The sequence below is a fragment of the Sphaerodactylus townsendi genome, linkage group LG06, assembly GCF_021028975.2.
Source record: "Sphaerodactylus townsendi isolate TG3544 linkage group LG06, MPM_Stown_v2.3, whole genome shotgun sequence".
NCBI classification, from domain to species: Eukaryota; Metazoa; Chordata; class Lepidosauria; order Squamata; family Sphaerodactylidae; genus Sphaerodactylus; species Sphaerodactylus townsendi.
Genome location: NC_059430.1, coordinates 40,804,050 through 40,822,543, shown reverse-complemented (window position 1 = coordinate 40,822,543; position 18,494 = coordinate 40,804,050). Strand labels below are relative to the sequence as shown.

At 42.4% G+C, this 18,494-nt stretch overlaps 2 long non-coding RNA genes across 2 annotated transcripts in view; one reads left to right on the top strand and one right to left on the bottom strand.

Annotated features, from left to right (window-relative positions):
• Positions 1-561: 561 nt before the first annotated feature.
• Positions 562-7,149, bottom strand: LOC125435260. Its single transcript, XR_007244877.1, has 3 exons — positions 7,059-7,149; positions 5,971-6,054; positions 562-655 (listed from the first exon to the last, which is right to left on the bottom strand). It is a non-coding gene; the product is annotated as an uncharacterized LOC125435260 (long non-coding RNA).
• A 366-nt stretch (positions 7,150-7,515) lies between these two features.
• Positions 7,516-18,494, top strand: part of LOC125435955 — a 29,212-nt gene continuing 18,233 nt past the window's right edge. Inside the window, exon 1 of the long non-coding RNA XR_007244947.1 lies at positions 7,516-7,579. This is a non-coding gene — a long non-coding RNA (uncharacterized LOC125435955). The remainder of the gene's footprint in view (positions 7,580-18,494) is intronic.

The window sequence follows — 18,494 nt, the reverse complement described above, 5'->3', positions numbered from 1 at the left end:
AAGCCCATTTACTTTAGTAGACTTAGAAGGGTGTAACTGTGCTTAGAATGGCACTGCAGATTCTCCAGCAAATGACTGCTGACCACCAGTGACAGACAGCATTCATGGCAATAACTCTTGATGCAATAAGTGGGTTAACCCATGGTGTTCCTCTTTCAGTGATAGTCAGACATTCTTTATCTTCTGCAGACTTCACAATCAGTTTGGTATAAAGGTTAGTAAAATGGTTAGTAAAAAGAAAATATCCCAAGTCCAACACAGGCTTTCTGCAATAATTCTTTCAACTGCTTATTTCACAATTGTGAAGATGAGAAGTTTGCTTTTTAAAATACACTTTATATTGCTGCTATGCTCCATTAATTTGTTTCCCTGCTCCAACACATGAAGCCTTCTGAGTGACCTTGGGCTAGTCACAGTTCTCTCAGAATTCTCTCAGCCCCACCTACCTTACCAGGGGTCTGTTGTGGGGAGAGGATGGGAAGGATGGGATAGCATCAGGCCATTCCACAATGTGAGACCCATGACAGAGAATGCATGTGAACAGGTGGTTGCCAATGTTACCTGTTTGCAGACTGGCACTTCAGATCATATTTCTCAGATGAACACAGCTGTCATAGTGGAACACAGCAGGAGAGGCATGCTTCTTATAGATGCTCTACAGAAACGGAAATTATAGCAATGAACAGTTGCCATTTTTCCAAGTGTGAATCATGCACAAATGTATGTTGTGTGCTAAAACAATCAAACAGGGTGCTGTCATGAAAGAGGAATCTAAGCTATAGATTCCCTCAGTCACTGTTGTTTGAAAACCACAAATTCCAGGTTTGGTTCTGCCAGTAAATTGCAAGAGAAGGTAGCAGAGTCCTTTCCAGACTTACTTTAGCTTTAGAGGGAAGACTTACTGGGCCAGGCCTACCTACAGTTGCCAGCCCTGAGTTGGGAAATTCCTGGAGATTTTGTAGTGGTCTGAGGGTTTGGAGAATGAAGAGGTCTCAGCTGGATATAATGCCATAGATTCTACCCTCCAAAGTAGGATGTCAGCAACCTCTAGATGACTTGATAACATCTGACTCACATAGGACTGGCTGCTTGCTACTGTTCAACACCAGCCTCACTATGAAAGCCAATGTGGTGTAGAGGTTAGAGCTTCACAACCCCTGTTAAAATATACCATGTGGCTTCATTTGGAATACTATGTGCAGTTCTGGTGGTCACTGTATCTCAAAAATAACTTTGCAGAGCTGGAAAAAGTACCAAAGAGAGCTACAAAGATAATTAGGAGTTTGCAGCACATTTCTTATGGGGATTTTCAGTGCAGAAAAGAGATGACTAAGAAGGGACATGATAGAGATTTATGCAATTATGCATGGGGGTGGACAGAGTGAAAGGAGAGAGCTTTTTCTTCCTCTCCTTGGGTGGACAAGTGGCAATACTTATTTATGCAGTGAATGAGTAAAATGTGAAATTTGCAGCCAGGCGATGTAGTGATGCCCATAGGGAATTTAAAAGATTCATGGAGAACAGGTATATCAATGGCTACTAGCCATGGTGACTAAAGGAAATCTCTGTACTGAGGCAGTAAACCTCTGAGTACCAGTGCCAGGAGGCAAAGTCTTGGGAAGGCCTAGGCCTCTATGTTGTTGTTGGCCTTCCAGAGTAACTGGTTGGCAACTATGCAAGACAGGATGCTGGACCAGACAGTCTACTGGTGTTCTTCTGATGATCTTATGTAGTAACTGTACAATTCTGCAACAGGGTGAAGCAGGGGCGTAACAAGGCAGCCCTGGGCAAACTGTAGCCCTGGGCAAAACCTGAGTTGGATGCCCCTCCCCCATGGGTGGCCACTCCACCACGACCAGTTTTTTTTTGCACCAGGACATTGGTGCCTGCAGGGGGTGCCTTTTTAGACATATCAGCACCATAATTTCAGCATATCATCAGGTGACTGTCCTTATGCTACTCCCCAAGTTTGGTGAGGTTTGGTTCAAGGAGTCCAAAGTTATGGACTCCCAAAGGGGGTGTCCCTCCCCAGCCTGCAACCCCCATGGACAGCAATACAGAAAACTCAATGCAGAACAAAGATTCTTGGGCAAATTTCTGGGATGTTCCTGCAGGGGGTGCATTTTTGGATGTATCGGCACCAAAATTTCAGGGTATCATCTGGAAACTGTCCTTATGGTACCCCCAAATTTTGGTGCAGTTTGGTTTAGGGGTCCAAAGTTATGGACCCTCAAAGGGGGTGCCCCATCCCCCATTCTTTGCTAAGGAGATGGGGGCTACCCTTTGAGGGTCCATAACTGGCCCCCCTGAACCAAGCTGCACCAAACCTTGGGGGGTGCCATCATCTCCAGATGATACCCTGAAATGTTGGTGCCACATCCAAAAAATGCACCCCTACAGGAACATCCTAGAAATTTGCCCAAGAATCTTTGTTCTTCATTGAGTTTTCTGCATTGCTGTCAATGGGGGTTGCAGGCTGTGGGGGGCACATTTCTGAAGGCACAGTCTCAAAACTTTCAGGGTCTCATCAGGAGACTGCCCTAATGATACCCCCCAAGTTTGGTGCAGTTTGGTTCAGGGGGGCCAAATTTATGGACCCTCAAAACTGTAGCCCCCATCTCCTATTAGCTCCCATTGGAAACAATGGGGGATAGGGGCACCCCCTTTGGGAGTCCATAACTTTGGACTCCCTGAACCAAACCTCACCAAACTTGGGGGGTAGCATAAAGACAGTCTCTGATGATACGCTGAAATTTTGGTGCCACTAGCCTAAAAACTGCGCCTCCTGCAGGCCAAAAATGGAAAACCACTAAAATATCCAAAAACGAACCCAGCATTTTGATGCCCCCCACAAGGTGATGCCCTGGGCAGCTGCCCACCTTGCCCAATGGGCATTACGCCAGTGCGGTGAAGAAGCTAATTGCCTATAGGCCTCTCACAAAGAATCCCTGTAAGATCAGACTTTAAGCTCATGGCCTGAGGATTTTGATTTAAGTTCTATAATTTAAAATTGCTTACTATCAAGCCTAATGAAAACCTCTGGTGAGTTTGAAACTGCACAAAAAAGTTTTGCACTAATTTGGTTGGTTCAATAAAACAGAGATTGTCATTTTTTTATTTTGTTGTTGCACAGTATAACCACTAGAGAGCACAGGATGTCAGACAATAAATTCCTTGCTTATTATGTATGCAGTGTCCTCATTTGGATGGCCCAAGCTTGTCTCATCTCATCAGATCTTGAAGCTAAGCAAGATTGGCTCGGGTTAGTACTTTGGATGGGAGATCACTATTCAAGTCTGTGATGGAACAGTACTGTAAAACTAGCAAAGTCACATATGACTGTGAAAAGCATCTTTGCCTTTTGATCTCCTGGAGGGAGGACAGGAAACTATGCAGAGGTGCTAGGATGAAACTTCAAAGCCCTAAGTTACCTCGTGGCCTGAACAGAGTTTTCCTGGGAAAGGGAAAACAAAGGTTTTTGGAATTCCATCTTGAGACGTGGTCAGAGAAGGATCTCTGGGCCATGGGTTCCCAGAATGGGGACAAAGAACCAAAAGGGATATGACCACCTAAGCAATCCCTTAACTGCATCTAAGTTTTATTTCTTTGTTTTCTGTTTTTCAATAAAAATCGTTGAGACCTCAGCTGGTTGGAGTTATTGGAGAAAAGAACCCAGGTTTTAATGAAACAAGCGTGGCTCTCCCAGGCTTGCTTTCATGATATGGTGGCAGCTTTTGTGGTCTCCAATACTCAAGGGTCTACACCTTCGTGGATTTGTGGCAGGCTTGCTTTCGTGATTCCAGTGTGAGCATTTTGGGAGGAGAAGGCTGCGTGCAGGTTGAGATGGTAACCAGAGAGTCTGATGCTGATGGCATGAGTGCTTTGGGAGAAGATGTGCCAGGATCCGGCAGGGGAGAAGTCAAGGGGCCAGGGCTCAGGTCTTGGCGGGGCGCGGAGAGGGCTTTCTCAAGCGTATGGCAGGAGCCTCTAAGAAGCTTTATGCTGCATCTACAGGCTATTTGGAATCTTTTGACAGCACAGCAGAGAAAACAACTTCCAAAATTCGAAGCTGGAGGGGAACAAAGTCTCAAGAGAGGAACAAAAGCCTCCAGGTGGGAGACTGTTCCATTCCAGATGCAAGCGGAGAGAAGCCTGGCATGAAATCCGCTTCGGAAACTACCGGCATCCTTTCAGAAAGGGGGGAGAGAGCAAATTGCGGGAGGGAACAGAAGGCGTCTTTGGAAAGCGGCTTGGAAGTCATCGAATGAGCTCCATAGCGGTCATCCAGCACCAGAAGGTTGGTGGGAAGGAGATCATCCCAGGAACAGGAACTTTGGGATGACAGCATGAGAAGTGGACAGATGAACATTTCATCTTTTGAAACTGGTGTAAGATTAATTGATGTTGTTGAATTACGTGTAAGTTTTAATCAGTTTAATGGGAAAATTCGTGTTTTGACCATGAGAAAGGTAGAAATGCACAAATGAGTGTTTCCACTAGGCCCCAAGAAAATGTTGATTTAGGGGAGGGGTGGAGGATGAAAAGTTGTGTGAGAAGGTGGATTTTCCACAAGGTGATACAACTGTAATTATACAATCAGTCAAAGCAGTCTATATTGGGCGTGGCAGATCCTGTAACTGCCAAAGAGCTGCAGCATTCCTCTTCAAGTTAAGGGGAATGGAGAGAAAGTCCTTGTGAATGCAAACTATGAGGTTGAAATAGTTTGGTTTGATATGCAAAGTGCTAAAAGGTATCACACCAGAGCAGCAGGCTCAGGCGGCAGAAATGCTGGCTGAAGGAAAAGGTATGTTCTGCAGCAAGCCAGGTTACACTGACTTGATTTCACATTACATTGATATGGGCAGGAATTTGCCGATTGAAGTGATGTCCTACACAATGATGTTGCATCATGCAGTAACCAGGAAGAGAAATTCCAAAGGGAGAGATACTATTGTGTTTTCTCCAGAGAAGAAGGTATCAGACTATGGTTGAAAGAAGCATGAGTCTTGTAGTTCAATGCTCAAGGATATTGCATTGCTTATTAGTCTGAAAGTATGTATTAGTCGGAAATTCTGTTTTGTATTAACATGATTTTCTTCATTCTGTATTGTTATGCTATCATAAGGACTATGTTGTGCATGAAAGGAATTGTAGTTAGCAGATCTCTGTATTAGTTGGAGATGACTGATGTGGAAGTAACACATGTAATCTTTTCTATATGGATAGATGAAATATGTAGCCATTAGACTACAGATTTCCTCTCCAAAAGGGGGCGTGTGATGGAACAGTACTGTAAAACTAGCAAAGTCACATATGACTGTGAAAAGCATCTTTGCCTTTTGATCTCCTGGAGGGAGGACAGGAAACTATGCAGAGGTGCTAGGATGAAACTTCAAAGCCCTAAGTTACCTCGTGGCCTGAACAGAGTTTTCCTGGGAAAGGGAAAACAAAGGTTTTTGGAATTCCATCTTGAGACGTGGTCAGAGAAGGATCTCTGGGCCATGGGTTCCCGGAATGGGGACAAAGAACCAAAAGGGATATGACCACCTAAGCAATCCCTTAACTGCATCTAAGTTTTATTTCTTTGTTTTCTGTTTTTCAATAAAAATCGTTGAGACCTCAGCTGGTTGGAGTTATTGGAGAAAAGAACCCAGGTTTTAATGAAACAAGCGTGGCTCTCCCAGGCTTGCTTTCATGATAAAGTCCAGTTGCTATGCAGAAGAAGGCAATGGCAAACCATCTCTGTTGATACCTTGTCTTAAAAACCTTTGGGCGGGTGGGGGGAGGTTTGCCATGATGGCACTTTCTATGCAACTTGATGGCAGTTGTCATCACCACCTTGTACTGCAGCAGCAATCCTCTTGGGAGGACTTACTTTGTCCTAAGAATGATGTATTAGTACCCCTTAGCAACCCATGTACCTAAAATTGTACCCCCATATTTGCAAACCCATATAATGTTTTCACTTACCCCCAAATGCTGTGGTGTGTACATCTGGGGGTATGCAGCATACCCAGGTTGGGAACCAATGACTTCGAGAAAAAAGTCCTATCCCTTTAACAAAGGGACACAGAGATGTTATTTAACTTCAGGCAGAGAAAAGACCTAATCAAGGCAAATGTACAATGAATGAATGAATGGTTAGGAGCGAAATCAGGCTACAGGAACTCATGTTTTACTCTTAGCAACTGACTGATCCATAGGCCGAAAGTACCCTGCAAACCAGTAGTAAATTGTGAATCAGCCTCCTTGATTTTGCTAAGCTAATTTAACATATGAAGTTAGGGCTGCCTACAATTTGAAGGAAAAAAATGTCCTGTCCCTTTAATAGTGGCTTAATGTTTAAAAATGGGCAGTTGATTCATGCCATGGAAAGAACACCACCCAATTAAGCCTCTATTAAAGAACCAAGACAATTTCTTCTGCAGGCTATTGGCAACCCTATCTATAGATGTTCACCAGCTTCAATTTGCTTGTTACATTGAAAGAATGTAAAAATATTTGAATAATTAATATACTTATGATAAACCTGGAGAAAAAAATGTCCTGCCCCTTTAACAGAGGCTTAATAGATGCTATTTACCAGCTGATGAAAAAGTTCACCCTCATATTACTAATCATGAATCCTGTATTAAAGGGCCAAGACATTTTTTTCTGCAAGTCACTGGCAGTTGTAACTGGATATTTGCTTGGGACTGCAACCTTAATTAAAAACACCAAGGTACGCCAGAAAGAATCCTTTTGCTGCCAATCAAAACTCCGTTAAATGTTGGGACATAAACTTTTTTTTGGTGAACCCTTCCTAAAAAAGTACAATAAAAAGTTACTTCCTCAGAACTACTTTGGCTCACGTATAATGAGGTAATACGTTTCACTGAACCAAAGTCTGGAAGGTGAAACATGCAACTGTTTAAGAGACGACTTTATCATGAGTTTGTGTCATTCTTTGCACTATGATAGGAAGAAATTAAAACTCCATTTTGGATGATACCTTATCTCCTGGATGTGAGTGCTATTTTAATCACCGAAAAATTCATTGTGAACCCATGCATGTTTACCTGCGTTTAAGAGCGCTAACGCCCAAGATAACGTGCATAAGTAAGGGATGCATGAGATCGGATGATGGTCTGTATGAAAGTTACGGTTCATGGCGCACTGTCGCTTTAAGGTCGCCTTCCCCTCCTCCCTCCTTTCTAACGCCACGCTCCGCCCTCCATCCGCACCTACAGACGATGACATAATTTCTATCTTCTAATTGGCTACATCCTGACTCAGCCACCTTTATTGCCCCGCCCACCTCTCCCTCTAGCGCCGTTGGTATTCCGAGTTACACGGCAGCCATTGACGGGCGCGCGCGGCGCTCACTCATCTCGGCTCATTCTGATTGGCTGACACTTTCCGCCTGTCTCCGAACCCTGGAACCTGGTGGGCGGGAGCTTCCGTGGCTGTGAGGAGCTGAGCCGGTGGCGAAGCCAGGTTGCTGGTTGCTCTGGGGAAGTTTCCAACTGGGGGGTTGCGGGGGTTCCGGAAGGGGCGGGCAGAGGGTCACCATCGGCAGCTGGGATGGAACCGTGACCAGGTGAGGGGGCGCAGGTACTCAGGCTTTGACCTCGGGGGAGAGGAGGTGTCAGGGCTTCATCCCTTCCGTGCAGGAGCCCCTTCGTGGATGGGGCAGGGAGCCGCCCCTCTGCAAGACACGAACCGGGGCTGTTTTCGCCGCGTGCGTGCGTGCCTGCTCCGGGTTGGGGCGGGGCAGCTCAGGGTCCTCCTTTTGCCCGCGGTGTTGGGGCGTTGGGATAAACCCCGCTCCCAGCCGCGCCCTTCGTCTTCAGCCAACCTCTCCGCCAAGCTGTTGGCCGGCTGCCCCACCCCCATTTTCACTTGCAGGATTTTGGAGAGCCTTGAATGCGACCCCTCCCGCGACAGGCCAGTGGCGCTGTCTGAATGACTCCGGTGTGCCCCTGATGCCTTCTCGGGCCTCATAGTTTCCCGAATTCTCTTGCAGATTTGCTGTGGTGATCCTCAACTGAATCTCTCTCCACCCCCTGCCGGTTCGCTCGTTAGTCAGCCTTCTGGTTAACACCCTCCATCTGTCTTTTCTTTGCCGATATTTAAGCTGTTACGTTTTCTTTCTTTTTTTGCTGTGAATCTGTCAGCATGACTTGATCTCCTCCTCCTCCTCTATCAGTTGAGTCCGGCCTATGGCATTCTCTGTGCGCCTGTGCTCACAGAAAAATCTCAATCTCAATTATACAGGAAATGTGTGTCATAGGGTTACCCCAGTAGTTAATATGAGGACAGTAGTAAGTCCCTGATTCTATTCGAGTGCTGAACTGTGAATTTGGGTCTATTTAGTTGTTGTGGGCTTTCCAGGCTGTGTGGCCATGATCTGGTAGATCTTGTTCCTAATGTTTTGTCTGCATCTGTGGCTGGCATGATGTTAGGAATAAGAGCTACCAGAGCATGGGCACACAGCCCGGAAAGCCCACAACAACCACTTGAGTCCAGCCGTGAAAGCCTTTGACAATACATTGGGCCTATTTGTCAGGATGATTTAGTGTTTGGGGGTGAGTTTACTGTGTGCATTCATGAGCACTTGCAGAATATGATTTTGGGAAGATTGTGCTTTGGGGAGATTTTTTAAGTTGATGCTTCTGTGTGTGCTGAAGAACAAATTCAAGCTGAAGAGCAAGTGTGTATACTTTCTGCATTCGGAGTCAGTGCACACACAGCCTCTTTTCATGGCTACCGTGCATGTGATGGCCCTTTGAGTAAGCTGGTTCACTCATTTTACTCCTTGGGATGCATTAGGTAATTCTTTGTTAGGGCTACTTCCTGTGTTTTATGATATGGGAGCATGCCTGGCTTTCCCATGTAGAAAGTATCTCGAGATCTGAGTAATGCATATTCATTTCTGTTTGTTGTCTGACATTGAAGTGGCTTGTCAGAAGAATTCTGTTTTAAATAGCTTTACGACTGTGACCCCATTTACTTCCACAGTGAAGGTTTTCCATTCTTATTGACATAAATGTCATAATGTTTCCTTTTAAGAGTAATATCCAAAATGCCGTTCTGAGGAATATAGTATGGGGAAAAGGGCACACAAGAGATTTTGGATTTGTATTAGGCAACCTAATAAGTTGTGAAGTGTGCTGGATGTGTAATTGTGGGTGGGTAGAGAAACTCCATGTCTGTGGGCACTCTAAGACTGGAAGAACTCCAACTGTGTTGTGTGGGGATTTCCATTCCACACCCATCTCAACAGTTTGCTTTTCTGCAAACAGTATGGATCCTCACATTCTTGCCTACGTATCTTAACTTTATGAATAATCAGTGTAGATACACCAGTGCTTCCTAAGTGTCTGGGGATGAAGAATTTCTAGATATAAATGATGCCCTGGAGTAATTCCTGGATGTGACTGAAGAATTCCCAGTCACAATTTTAATCGGCTTCTGCTCATTAAGTGAATGCATTTTTACAATCTTGATCTTGGACTCCAGACCTTACCTAGCTAGCTAGTATATTACAAATAACAATTGTGTATAGCTAAAGAATCTCTCTGCTAATTACAATGATGCATAGGAAATTTAATATGCAGGTTGAGGAATGGCATGTCATATTACTTTAGAAGTGCCCCTGATGCTGACCACTTGTTTCTGTTCCCTGTAGTTCTGTGAAAGAAATAGGTAGTACATTTTTTTACCATTAAACACATTTTGACCATTTCTGTTCTGCAGTGGATTTTGGTACTAAACATTTTAAGAGACTTATGAGACTTGTCACCCATTAACTGATGCATGCCCATCTCATTGTGAACAAGTTAAGCATACTGCAAAGGTTTCCTTGAAATATAGTAGCCTACAGTATAGTAGCTGTATAGTAGCTGTGTAGCATATCGTGTATGTGAGAGAGAACGATAGAACATTTGGCAGATGCAGTGAGCTCTGTGGGCTCTCTGTGGAAGATGTTGTATCCTTTCTCTTTGAAGGTTTGGTTGGCAGTGGGAATAGCATACAAAGGGCTTGGAGGAGATTTAGGGAGCAATCCTAATCAGTTTTATTCATGTTATTTTGTGAGGCTTATATTGCTAGGATAGTGGCCTTAAGACTGCAGTTGTAAAATTGAGTGGACACCTAGAGCTGCAGCACTGTGTGCTTTGTCAATCTGGTTCCATAAGCATTTAATATTGTGATTTCTTTCAAGCCTAATAACTATATTTAATGTGCATGCTTTTATGATCTTTGTGTTCACCCAGGCGTGCTGTTATACCTATATAATATAAGCCTAGAGAAGAAAGCTGCCATTTTGAGGTTACTCAATAAATCTGTTGCTGAAAGACTTAACTAGATCTGTCATACTGCCTTTCACTTGGATTGCTGTTTATGCATGGTGTCATGCCAGTAGTTTCACCAAATCTCCTTCACTTTTCTATATTGTGAGTTTTGTAGAAAAAGGTGGATGGAATCTTGTAACTTACGTATGATGATTTGCAGGGGTGTAGCTGTATTTGTTTTGTGACCTCTTAAAGCCTAACACACTTACCTTGGCATAATCTTTTGTGAATTGGAGCCTCTTCATTGGTTTGTCCTTAAGATGCTGCAAGATGTTGTGGTAACAGATAATCACTTGGAAGTTCTTTCTGCTTGGACTGTGAGAAATGTTATAGTGAATGTCATGCTGCTTAATGAAGGGCAGGTTTGTTTGAAGTGTAGTTGTTAGCTTCATGTTTCTATATTTTGGTGATTCATATGTGTATACTGTAGCTTTTTGAGTTTAAACTGCCTCTTTTTTAACTGCCTTTTATGAGTTTAAATGATCTTTTCTAAGCTGCCTTTTCTCATGGTTATCTGTTACAACTTGTGACGAAGAATTCTACAAATGTGTTCTGTGAAGAACCAGTTCTATGTCTTGAATCTTCTGTCAATCATTTCCATTAGTTGACCCAGTATTCCAGCATTTGGAGAGAATCTTCTCATTAATCATAAGCCTCAGTTGTGCTTCTTTGGTCCTTGGCAGATGCTTTGTCTAAGCTGAAAACTTCAATGTCTTATGATTAAGGTATAAGGATTTTTCCTATCCTTTTAAGTTGCCCTTTTCTCTTCCTTTAGCTTTTAGTTGAAATGAAGCTTTTATTCCTTATATTAATGAGGTCTTCCAGCACTCCATGACTGTTTGAAGTCTTTGAATGCATCATCATCTTAAAGCCAGATTGCTTGAATTTCAGTAAGACAGCCTGTAAATCTGAGAAAGCCTTTGAATACATCAGTTTGTTTATGGATGTGTGTAATTAGAAATGAAATGTCAAGTAAAACTCAAGAGCTTGGGAAATAAAATGAGAACATATCTCTTGGTTGAATGTCCTATTATAGGGTTTTGTGTGTGTCTTTAAAAAGTAGAGAAATAGTAAAGGGCACTGGGTGCAGAGTTCAACATCGCAAATATATAGCCATCCATTTTTGTCTACTGAAGTAATTTTGGTCTGGTGGTTTTAATCTCAGTTTTATTGTTCCTCTTTCCATTTACTCTTTAGGATGAAACTACAGGAATTAATGATGAATTTAGCCTCTGTTAGATTGGCAGTACATATTCAGCTGTTTATTTTTAAATATCTGGTAATATGTATTCTGTAAGTCAGGTTGTTTTTCTTTAAAATGTGTAGGGGTATTTGACAGTATTAAATTGTTTCCTCAGCTGTTTCTCAAGCATTGGTACAAAATGCAAATCCTTGTAAAATTCCTTTTAAATTCTCCATTTTGCCAAATGGTTTGGCAGTTCTGTTCTAGGAATAAGCTTATCTTTGTTCTGAACTTCAGCTGCTCATTTTAATTATCTGACTCCTTATAGACATAAGGAGCAACAAAACTTATAAAAATTTATTTCATCATATGTTAATGATTAGGGCAAATTTGTATAAATGTCTTGGCCTTTTGACTATGATCTGCTATAGTGTGTAAGCATTTTATGGAACAGTTAATGAACACTATCCATCTTCATTTTCAAATAGAAGAAAATCTGTATTTGAAATTTCTGTAAATGAACATTAGCATTTGTATTTTTATCATGTACGGCATTTAGCTATTTCAAGGCGAAATAGTTCGCATATTTCAGATTCAGAAGGGATGAGTTTCCCAGCCTGAAGTGTTTGAGTGCTAGGGTTGCACGTTTCCCAGCTCCACTTCCAAATACCATAGTTAACAGGAAAAACAAGCTATTGCATGAAATATGAAATCAAGTGTTTTCAAGTCTAACTTTTTGTCCATCCTTCATGGAACACAGGATGGCCAACACCCCAGCTCTTCTGCTTACAGAGCCTCTTCCACCCCTGCCAGGGCACAGGGCAGCATGTGAAAGCCTCTCTGGATTGGACAGAAAAAAAACAGACTATGGACTGTGAAACTTTCACAAGGCCATGGCAATGACTCCAAGCATATTGGCTATCTATGCCGTTCTCATTCCTAGTGACAACGGATGGGTAATAGAGGGCACCAACTGTGTTCTAAAGGTGTTCATTTTCCTGGCAGACTCCTCCCTTGATTCAGTGACATTTGCAACCTGTTCTGTGGTGGCAGCTCCTTTGGCTTCACCCTTGGCAAGTATATCTCTGTTCTAAGTCTGTAGTAGTAGCCTATCCATTCCAGAGAGGAAGACTGTTTTGTGAATGGCCATGTAAGATCCTTGTTGAAACCAGAAATAATAAAAAAAAAAACATGCCCAGAAATCTGTAGAGGGATGATAGGAGAACTTTTCCATCTGATTCTTCTCATTCCCATCACACCTGATCAGATCTCATTCCCATCACACCTGATCCAGATCAGATTAGATCAACGGAGGACCCAGTGGTCAACCATTAGAAGCTCCTTTTGAAGGAGTCCCCATAGCAGTAGATCATACCATCTGGCCAAGCAAGGAAAACCATGATGGCAGGGCATTTAGATGGGGGGCAGGCTACAGGCTGCACTGAGTGGCTTCAGTCTCTATCAGACTGCTGGATTCTGCAAATTATCCAGTTTGGCTATATCACAGCATTTCGCAGCTTCCTCCCAGACTACTTCCTTCATTCTCCCAGATCTATTAGAATGGGGACAAACCTTAGTACTACTGATGCCCTTGAACATCTACAGAAGCATGGGCAATAGATCCAGTTCCTTCCTGTGAGCATTTTTCATGGTGCTCAAGTGAAATGGGGACTGGAGAGCCATTTTCAACTTTAGGTGTGTGAATGGGTACATCGGCCACAAGCACTTCCTCATGGTGACCCTGTCATTTATCGTCTGGTGGATTTATCATGGAAGCCTTATGCCCCAAAGCTTTCATGACTTCCATTGATGTCATGGAAGCCTCTTTTCACATTCTCACATTTCAAGGGCATCACAGGTTGCTCTCCTTTGCCTAAAACAACTGGCATTTCCAGTTCAGAGCTCTTCCCTTTAGTCTAACATTGGCTCCTTGGGTCTTCTCCAACAACCTTGTATCACTGGTGGCTCTGATCAGTTGCCAAGATGTCCCAATCCAACCTTATCTGGACGATGTCCTGATTGACTCTCCAACTTAGGAGTAAGCAACTGGGGACACCCTCAGAACTTTTCAGCTCCTGGAGACCTATGGCTTCCTGCCAAATAACAAGAAGAGCAGTCTTATTTGTTGGCCTCCAAGGTATTGAGCTTGGCCAAGGATATGGTCAAAGCCAAGACTACCCATTGATATCTCTGCTTGTCTTCAGGGTCTAATGATAAACCACTAATTTCATGCCTTCCTCAGAAATGTATGAAGAACTTTTCAATACACAAAAAATCCACAGTAAGTCATCAAGACTATGGGAGGGAGTTGAATCCTTACACAAATCTGAAATGATTTAAAGTCCAAGTACTTGTCAACAGATTTCTTTAAATCTTCAAGTAGATAAGCTGCTATTTAATTATCAGAACAATATTAAACTGTATCCCATTGTTGTTCCTTAAGAGAATACACTAAAGAGAATAGCAAACTTGTATCAGATTTCAAATTCTGCTGCTGATCTCCCCTAGGAACAACTTTTGACTTGTCTGTATGTAGCTATAATATGATTCACCTGATTGCCAAATCGGGCCAGACAATCTTACCGACAGATCTTTTCCCTGGAGATACCAGTGGCTGAGCTTGGGGAATATTCTGGATGTAGCTTAGTGATACCACTAAGCTCTGCCCACTCCCCAGTCTAGAAAAACTGTAACCTAACTGAACACACTCAGTTTTTGCTACCAAAGATATGTCAGTCTTTTGTAATTTTTTTTGGTCTTTTTTTTGGTCTTTTTAAAGAACTGGAAAAGGCAAACCAGCAAGTTACAAAATTATTCGTATCTTAAAAGTAAAACCAGTTTCATGTAAAATTTGAGATAACTAGTTGGGTTCTCTGAAGTTTAAAGAGTTTCTTCTCTTTTAGCACAGCATGAAGTCTGATTAGTTGATAACTTTATACTGTTGCAGGTAATATTGTGGTAGAGTATGCAGTTGGCTCATGGAAAACAGAAAGATAGTTGGTTTTTATGACCAAATTTTCTCTACCATTAAGCAGGTGACAATCACCTTTCCTGCCCCTCCCTACAACAGGCACCTTGTGAGGTAGGTGAGGCTGAGAGTGTTCTGAGAGAAGTATTACTGGCCCAAGATTACCCAGCTGGCTTTACATGGAGAAGTGGGGAACCCAGTTCTCCAGGTCAGAATCCAGTGTCTTTAATCACTACACCACAGTGGAAACACACAAGTTGTCTCCCAAGCCCAGTTGCAGTTCATAGATGTCTGTATCTTATTTGCTCCTTGCCACTTAGAGGCCTTGGTTTCTAGATAAATCTGAAATTTATCCCAGGGCTGAGATGAGCAGTATGAAGCAACTGTCCTCCACCGACTGACTATCCAAAGCTATTCTAGCTAGGTGAGACGGTTGTTTTAAACTCCGAATGCCTCTTAGATTTGTAGATCACTCCTGATGGCTCCTGTTAAGCTTTACTGGCTTACGGGAAGGCTGGCATAAGAGAGTTATTCCTTAGTATGATGCATGCTATGCAGAAACATACAATACCTGTTCTTTTAGAATACATAGAAGATCCCAGCTTCTTGACTGATGTTCCAAGAAAGTTTACTTGTTTAGAACATGTAAGAAGAGAGACATGTTGCAGGGATTTGGGATGATGGGAAAAAGGATAAAACCTCAGTTGTCACATTTGGACCAGAGGCTTTTTCTTAATGCCAGCTGGAAATTTTCCATGTTGTTCCACTACTCCTAAGCTCTGAGTCACCACTAGCGAAGGCAGATAACCCACTGTAATTGCTGGAGCAGCAATAGTTTGGCTTGGACTTGTAAACAAAGATATATAAACATTTCCACTGAATTAAGAAATCTCTTAGCAAGACAAGGCCTCAGCATCTCTCAGAGATGACGTTATGTTCACAGGGGGAAAAAATGAAACTTGTGCAACTTGGCTTATTGTACAGTCATAACTTAAAATTAAAAGGAAACAAGGATGGAAAAACTGTTATGTTGCTGTTCTAAAAGATGGGTAAACCAACAAACATGTTTGGTTAACCTTTTTCCTAATATGCAGCTGATTAACACTTAACGGTTGTGGTGGGTTTTCCGGGCTGTGGCCATGGTCTGGTGGATCTTGTTCCTGACGTTTCGCTTGCATCTGTGGCTGGCATCTTCAGAGGTGTATTACAGAAGGAAGTTTGTTACACACTGTGTCCACACAGCCCGGAAAATCCACCACAACCAGTTGAATCCGGCTGTGAAAGCCTTCGACAATACTTAAAACGGTGCTACATTTGGTCAATGGCTAATTCTATATTTACTCAAAAGAAAAATGCCCCCCCTAAAAAAAGATATGCAGAACTCTTTTTTAATATGCATACCTGTAACGTGAAAGATTAAGACATTTTTTCTTGTCAGTGTTACTAGGGGCAAGACTTTAAGTAACTAACTAGGTAAGCAAGGGAGTGTTAGTGCTTTCTGTTTGGTATGACAGTCTGATTGCAGATCCTTTGAGTCAGCATGAGACTGCTTAAGTGTATCTGCCAACATGTGCAGCCTTGAGTCTTGTTGCTTGGAGGTGAGCTCTGTTCATCACAGACAAATCAGGCTAGTGTCTACCTGCAAGATTACCTTGTGTGGGGAAAGTTCTGCTGGCAGTTGAATGATTCAAAAGGGCACCTTTTGAATCTTGCAGTGTTGATACTGAGAGAACTAGAGGAATATAGTGGGGAAGGTGTCAGGCTAGGACCAGGTTCAGATCTTCACTCAGTAACCTTGAGCAAACCATAAACTTTCCGCCCTGACTGTAGCTAGTATTTAGATGAGCACACCAGGGACGTGACGTAGAGACAAGTGATGGCAAACTACCTCTGAACATCTCTTGCATGGAGAACCTTTTGGGGTCACCATAAGTCATGGTACAGAGAAATGCTGATGGCATTAAAAAGTGTTGATGCTGTCTGAGTTACTTCAAACACATTACTTTGTGATGTTGTATTGTTTTCTTTGAAAATCTGCCATGGTATTAAACTACTTAACTATGATGACTTTTCCAGGACTTGTAAATGCCATGGATCATGTGCTCAGCTAGAATCTCTGTATGTGTTGCTTATCAGCAACAATTGAGTTGGCATGACCATTTCACAGTATGGAGGTAGGTGGAGCTAGCTCAGGGGTCTGCAACCTGCGGCTCTCCAGATGTTCATGGACTACAATTCCCATCAGCCCCTTCCAGCATGGCCAATTGACCATGCTGGCAGTGGCTGATGAGATTTGTAGTCCATGAACATTTGGAGAGCCGCAGGTTGCAGACCCCTGAGGTAGATGAAGCCTGCACAGGCTTCTGGCTACATGGGCTGAGCGCAATGCTGCTTACAGTGTATGCAAGAGAAATAAGTAATAAAGGAGCTTTCTGGGTAGGGCAAGAGGTGACAGTCTCATTCTAAGAGTACTGGTAAGTAGCCAACTTGCATTTTATGAGATTTATGAATTTCTTAATAACGAGACTTCTATCCGATAAAGCATAAATCCTGCCTTGACAAAAATATACAGCAATACAGATTTCCTCTCCCTCTGCAGATTGCACAGAACTTGTAGAAGGTCAAATTACTGAGGAGTAGGCAGAAGTCACTATCTTCTTAAATGCTCACCAGAACATGAGTTCTTTCTTAAACTCTTATTCCAAGAGCAGCGGGGGGCAGATGTTTGCTTTTCGGGCTAGACAGGAGCAACAGGAGAAATCTGTGCTGCTTCTGCCAATTTTGTATTGTTATGTGTAATACAAGACATCAGCCCCAAGATGTCAGGCACACTTGGAGAACTTGGGTAGGGGGGCTGAAGGCCAATGGAGGCTGGCTGCTGTTCACAGCCAAAAGGTTGGAGACTCCTGCAGATGAAGAGGTTTTTGTTTCCACCTTCCTACACTCCTCTCAAATGTGATGATTTTTTTTTGTTATGTTGTTTCTGTAGCATTTTGTAACCTAGTTTCTCTAGTTAAGCCTGATAATAATTCAGCAAATATGGCTGGTGTTGAAAGAGCACATCTATACTAAGTTAGTATCAGTATATCACATCAGACTGTTTTGGGGTGGTGGTGTAGTAACTATTTCTCAACAATACTCTGTAATCTGGAAGTTAAGAGTCCTTAATTTTGAATGTTCATTGGCCCATCAAGATTATAACTTGTTTTGTATGTATTTTATGTGACTATTAAGATTCCGCAACGATCTCTGTTTTAGAAGAATTAGTGACTTAAACTTGACCAGCTATCATTCATAAGATACAGATAGTAAAGGCATCAGTAACTGCTAAACTGAGTGTAACTAATTTTTAAAATAATTTTCACAACACCCTCTCCCCAAAGAAACATTAATCTGAAGCTAGTTCCCTGAGCAGAACAAAATTCCCTTTAATTTCATTGAGTTCAAAATAAGTACTATGGATGAACCTTGAGGACTTAGAGCTGCTGGCAGTCATGATGAATGGACCATTTGTATCTCCTTGCATCCTTCAGAGCCAGCCTAATAGTCAGAATGCTAGCACAAATTTTCTGGAAAAGGTGAGGAACTATAAGAAGGTATGAAATAGGTATTCAGAAATAGATTTCTGATTTAATAATCTGTTTTACCAGCAAAGAGGCAACTTTTAGGGGCTTTTCCTTCCATAAGATTTAAATTTGTGCAGCCTTTCATAAAACTCGACTGTCAACTGGTAGTTCTAGGGAATGTGTGGATAGTCGTGCATGATCTTTGGGATTTAGCACAATTTCATGGCTCATCTGCTAGAGCTAGTTATAAAATGATGGCTTGGGTTAGAGTTAGTCACAACTACTGTGGGATACTTTGAGTGACTTAGATCATTATCAATATGCAAATCAATTTGTGTTGGTTTTCTTAAATAGGACCAGGTGTGAATATGGAGTTAAAATAAAATATATAGACAGCAGGCTTTACAGCCTGTTCATACCATCTTGGAATCAAGTACCAGTGG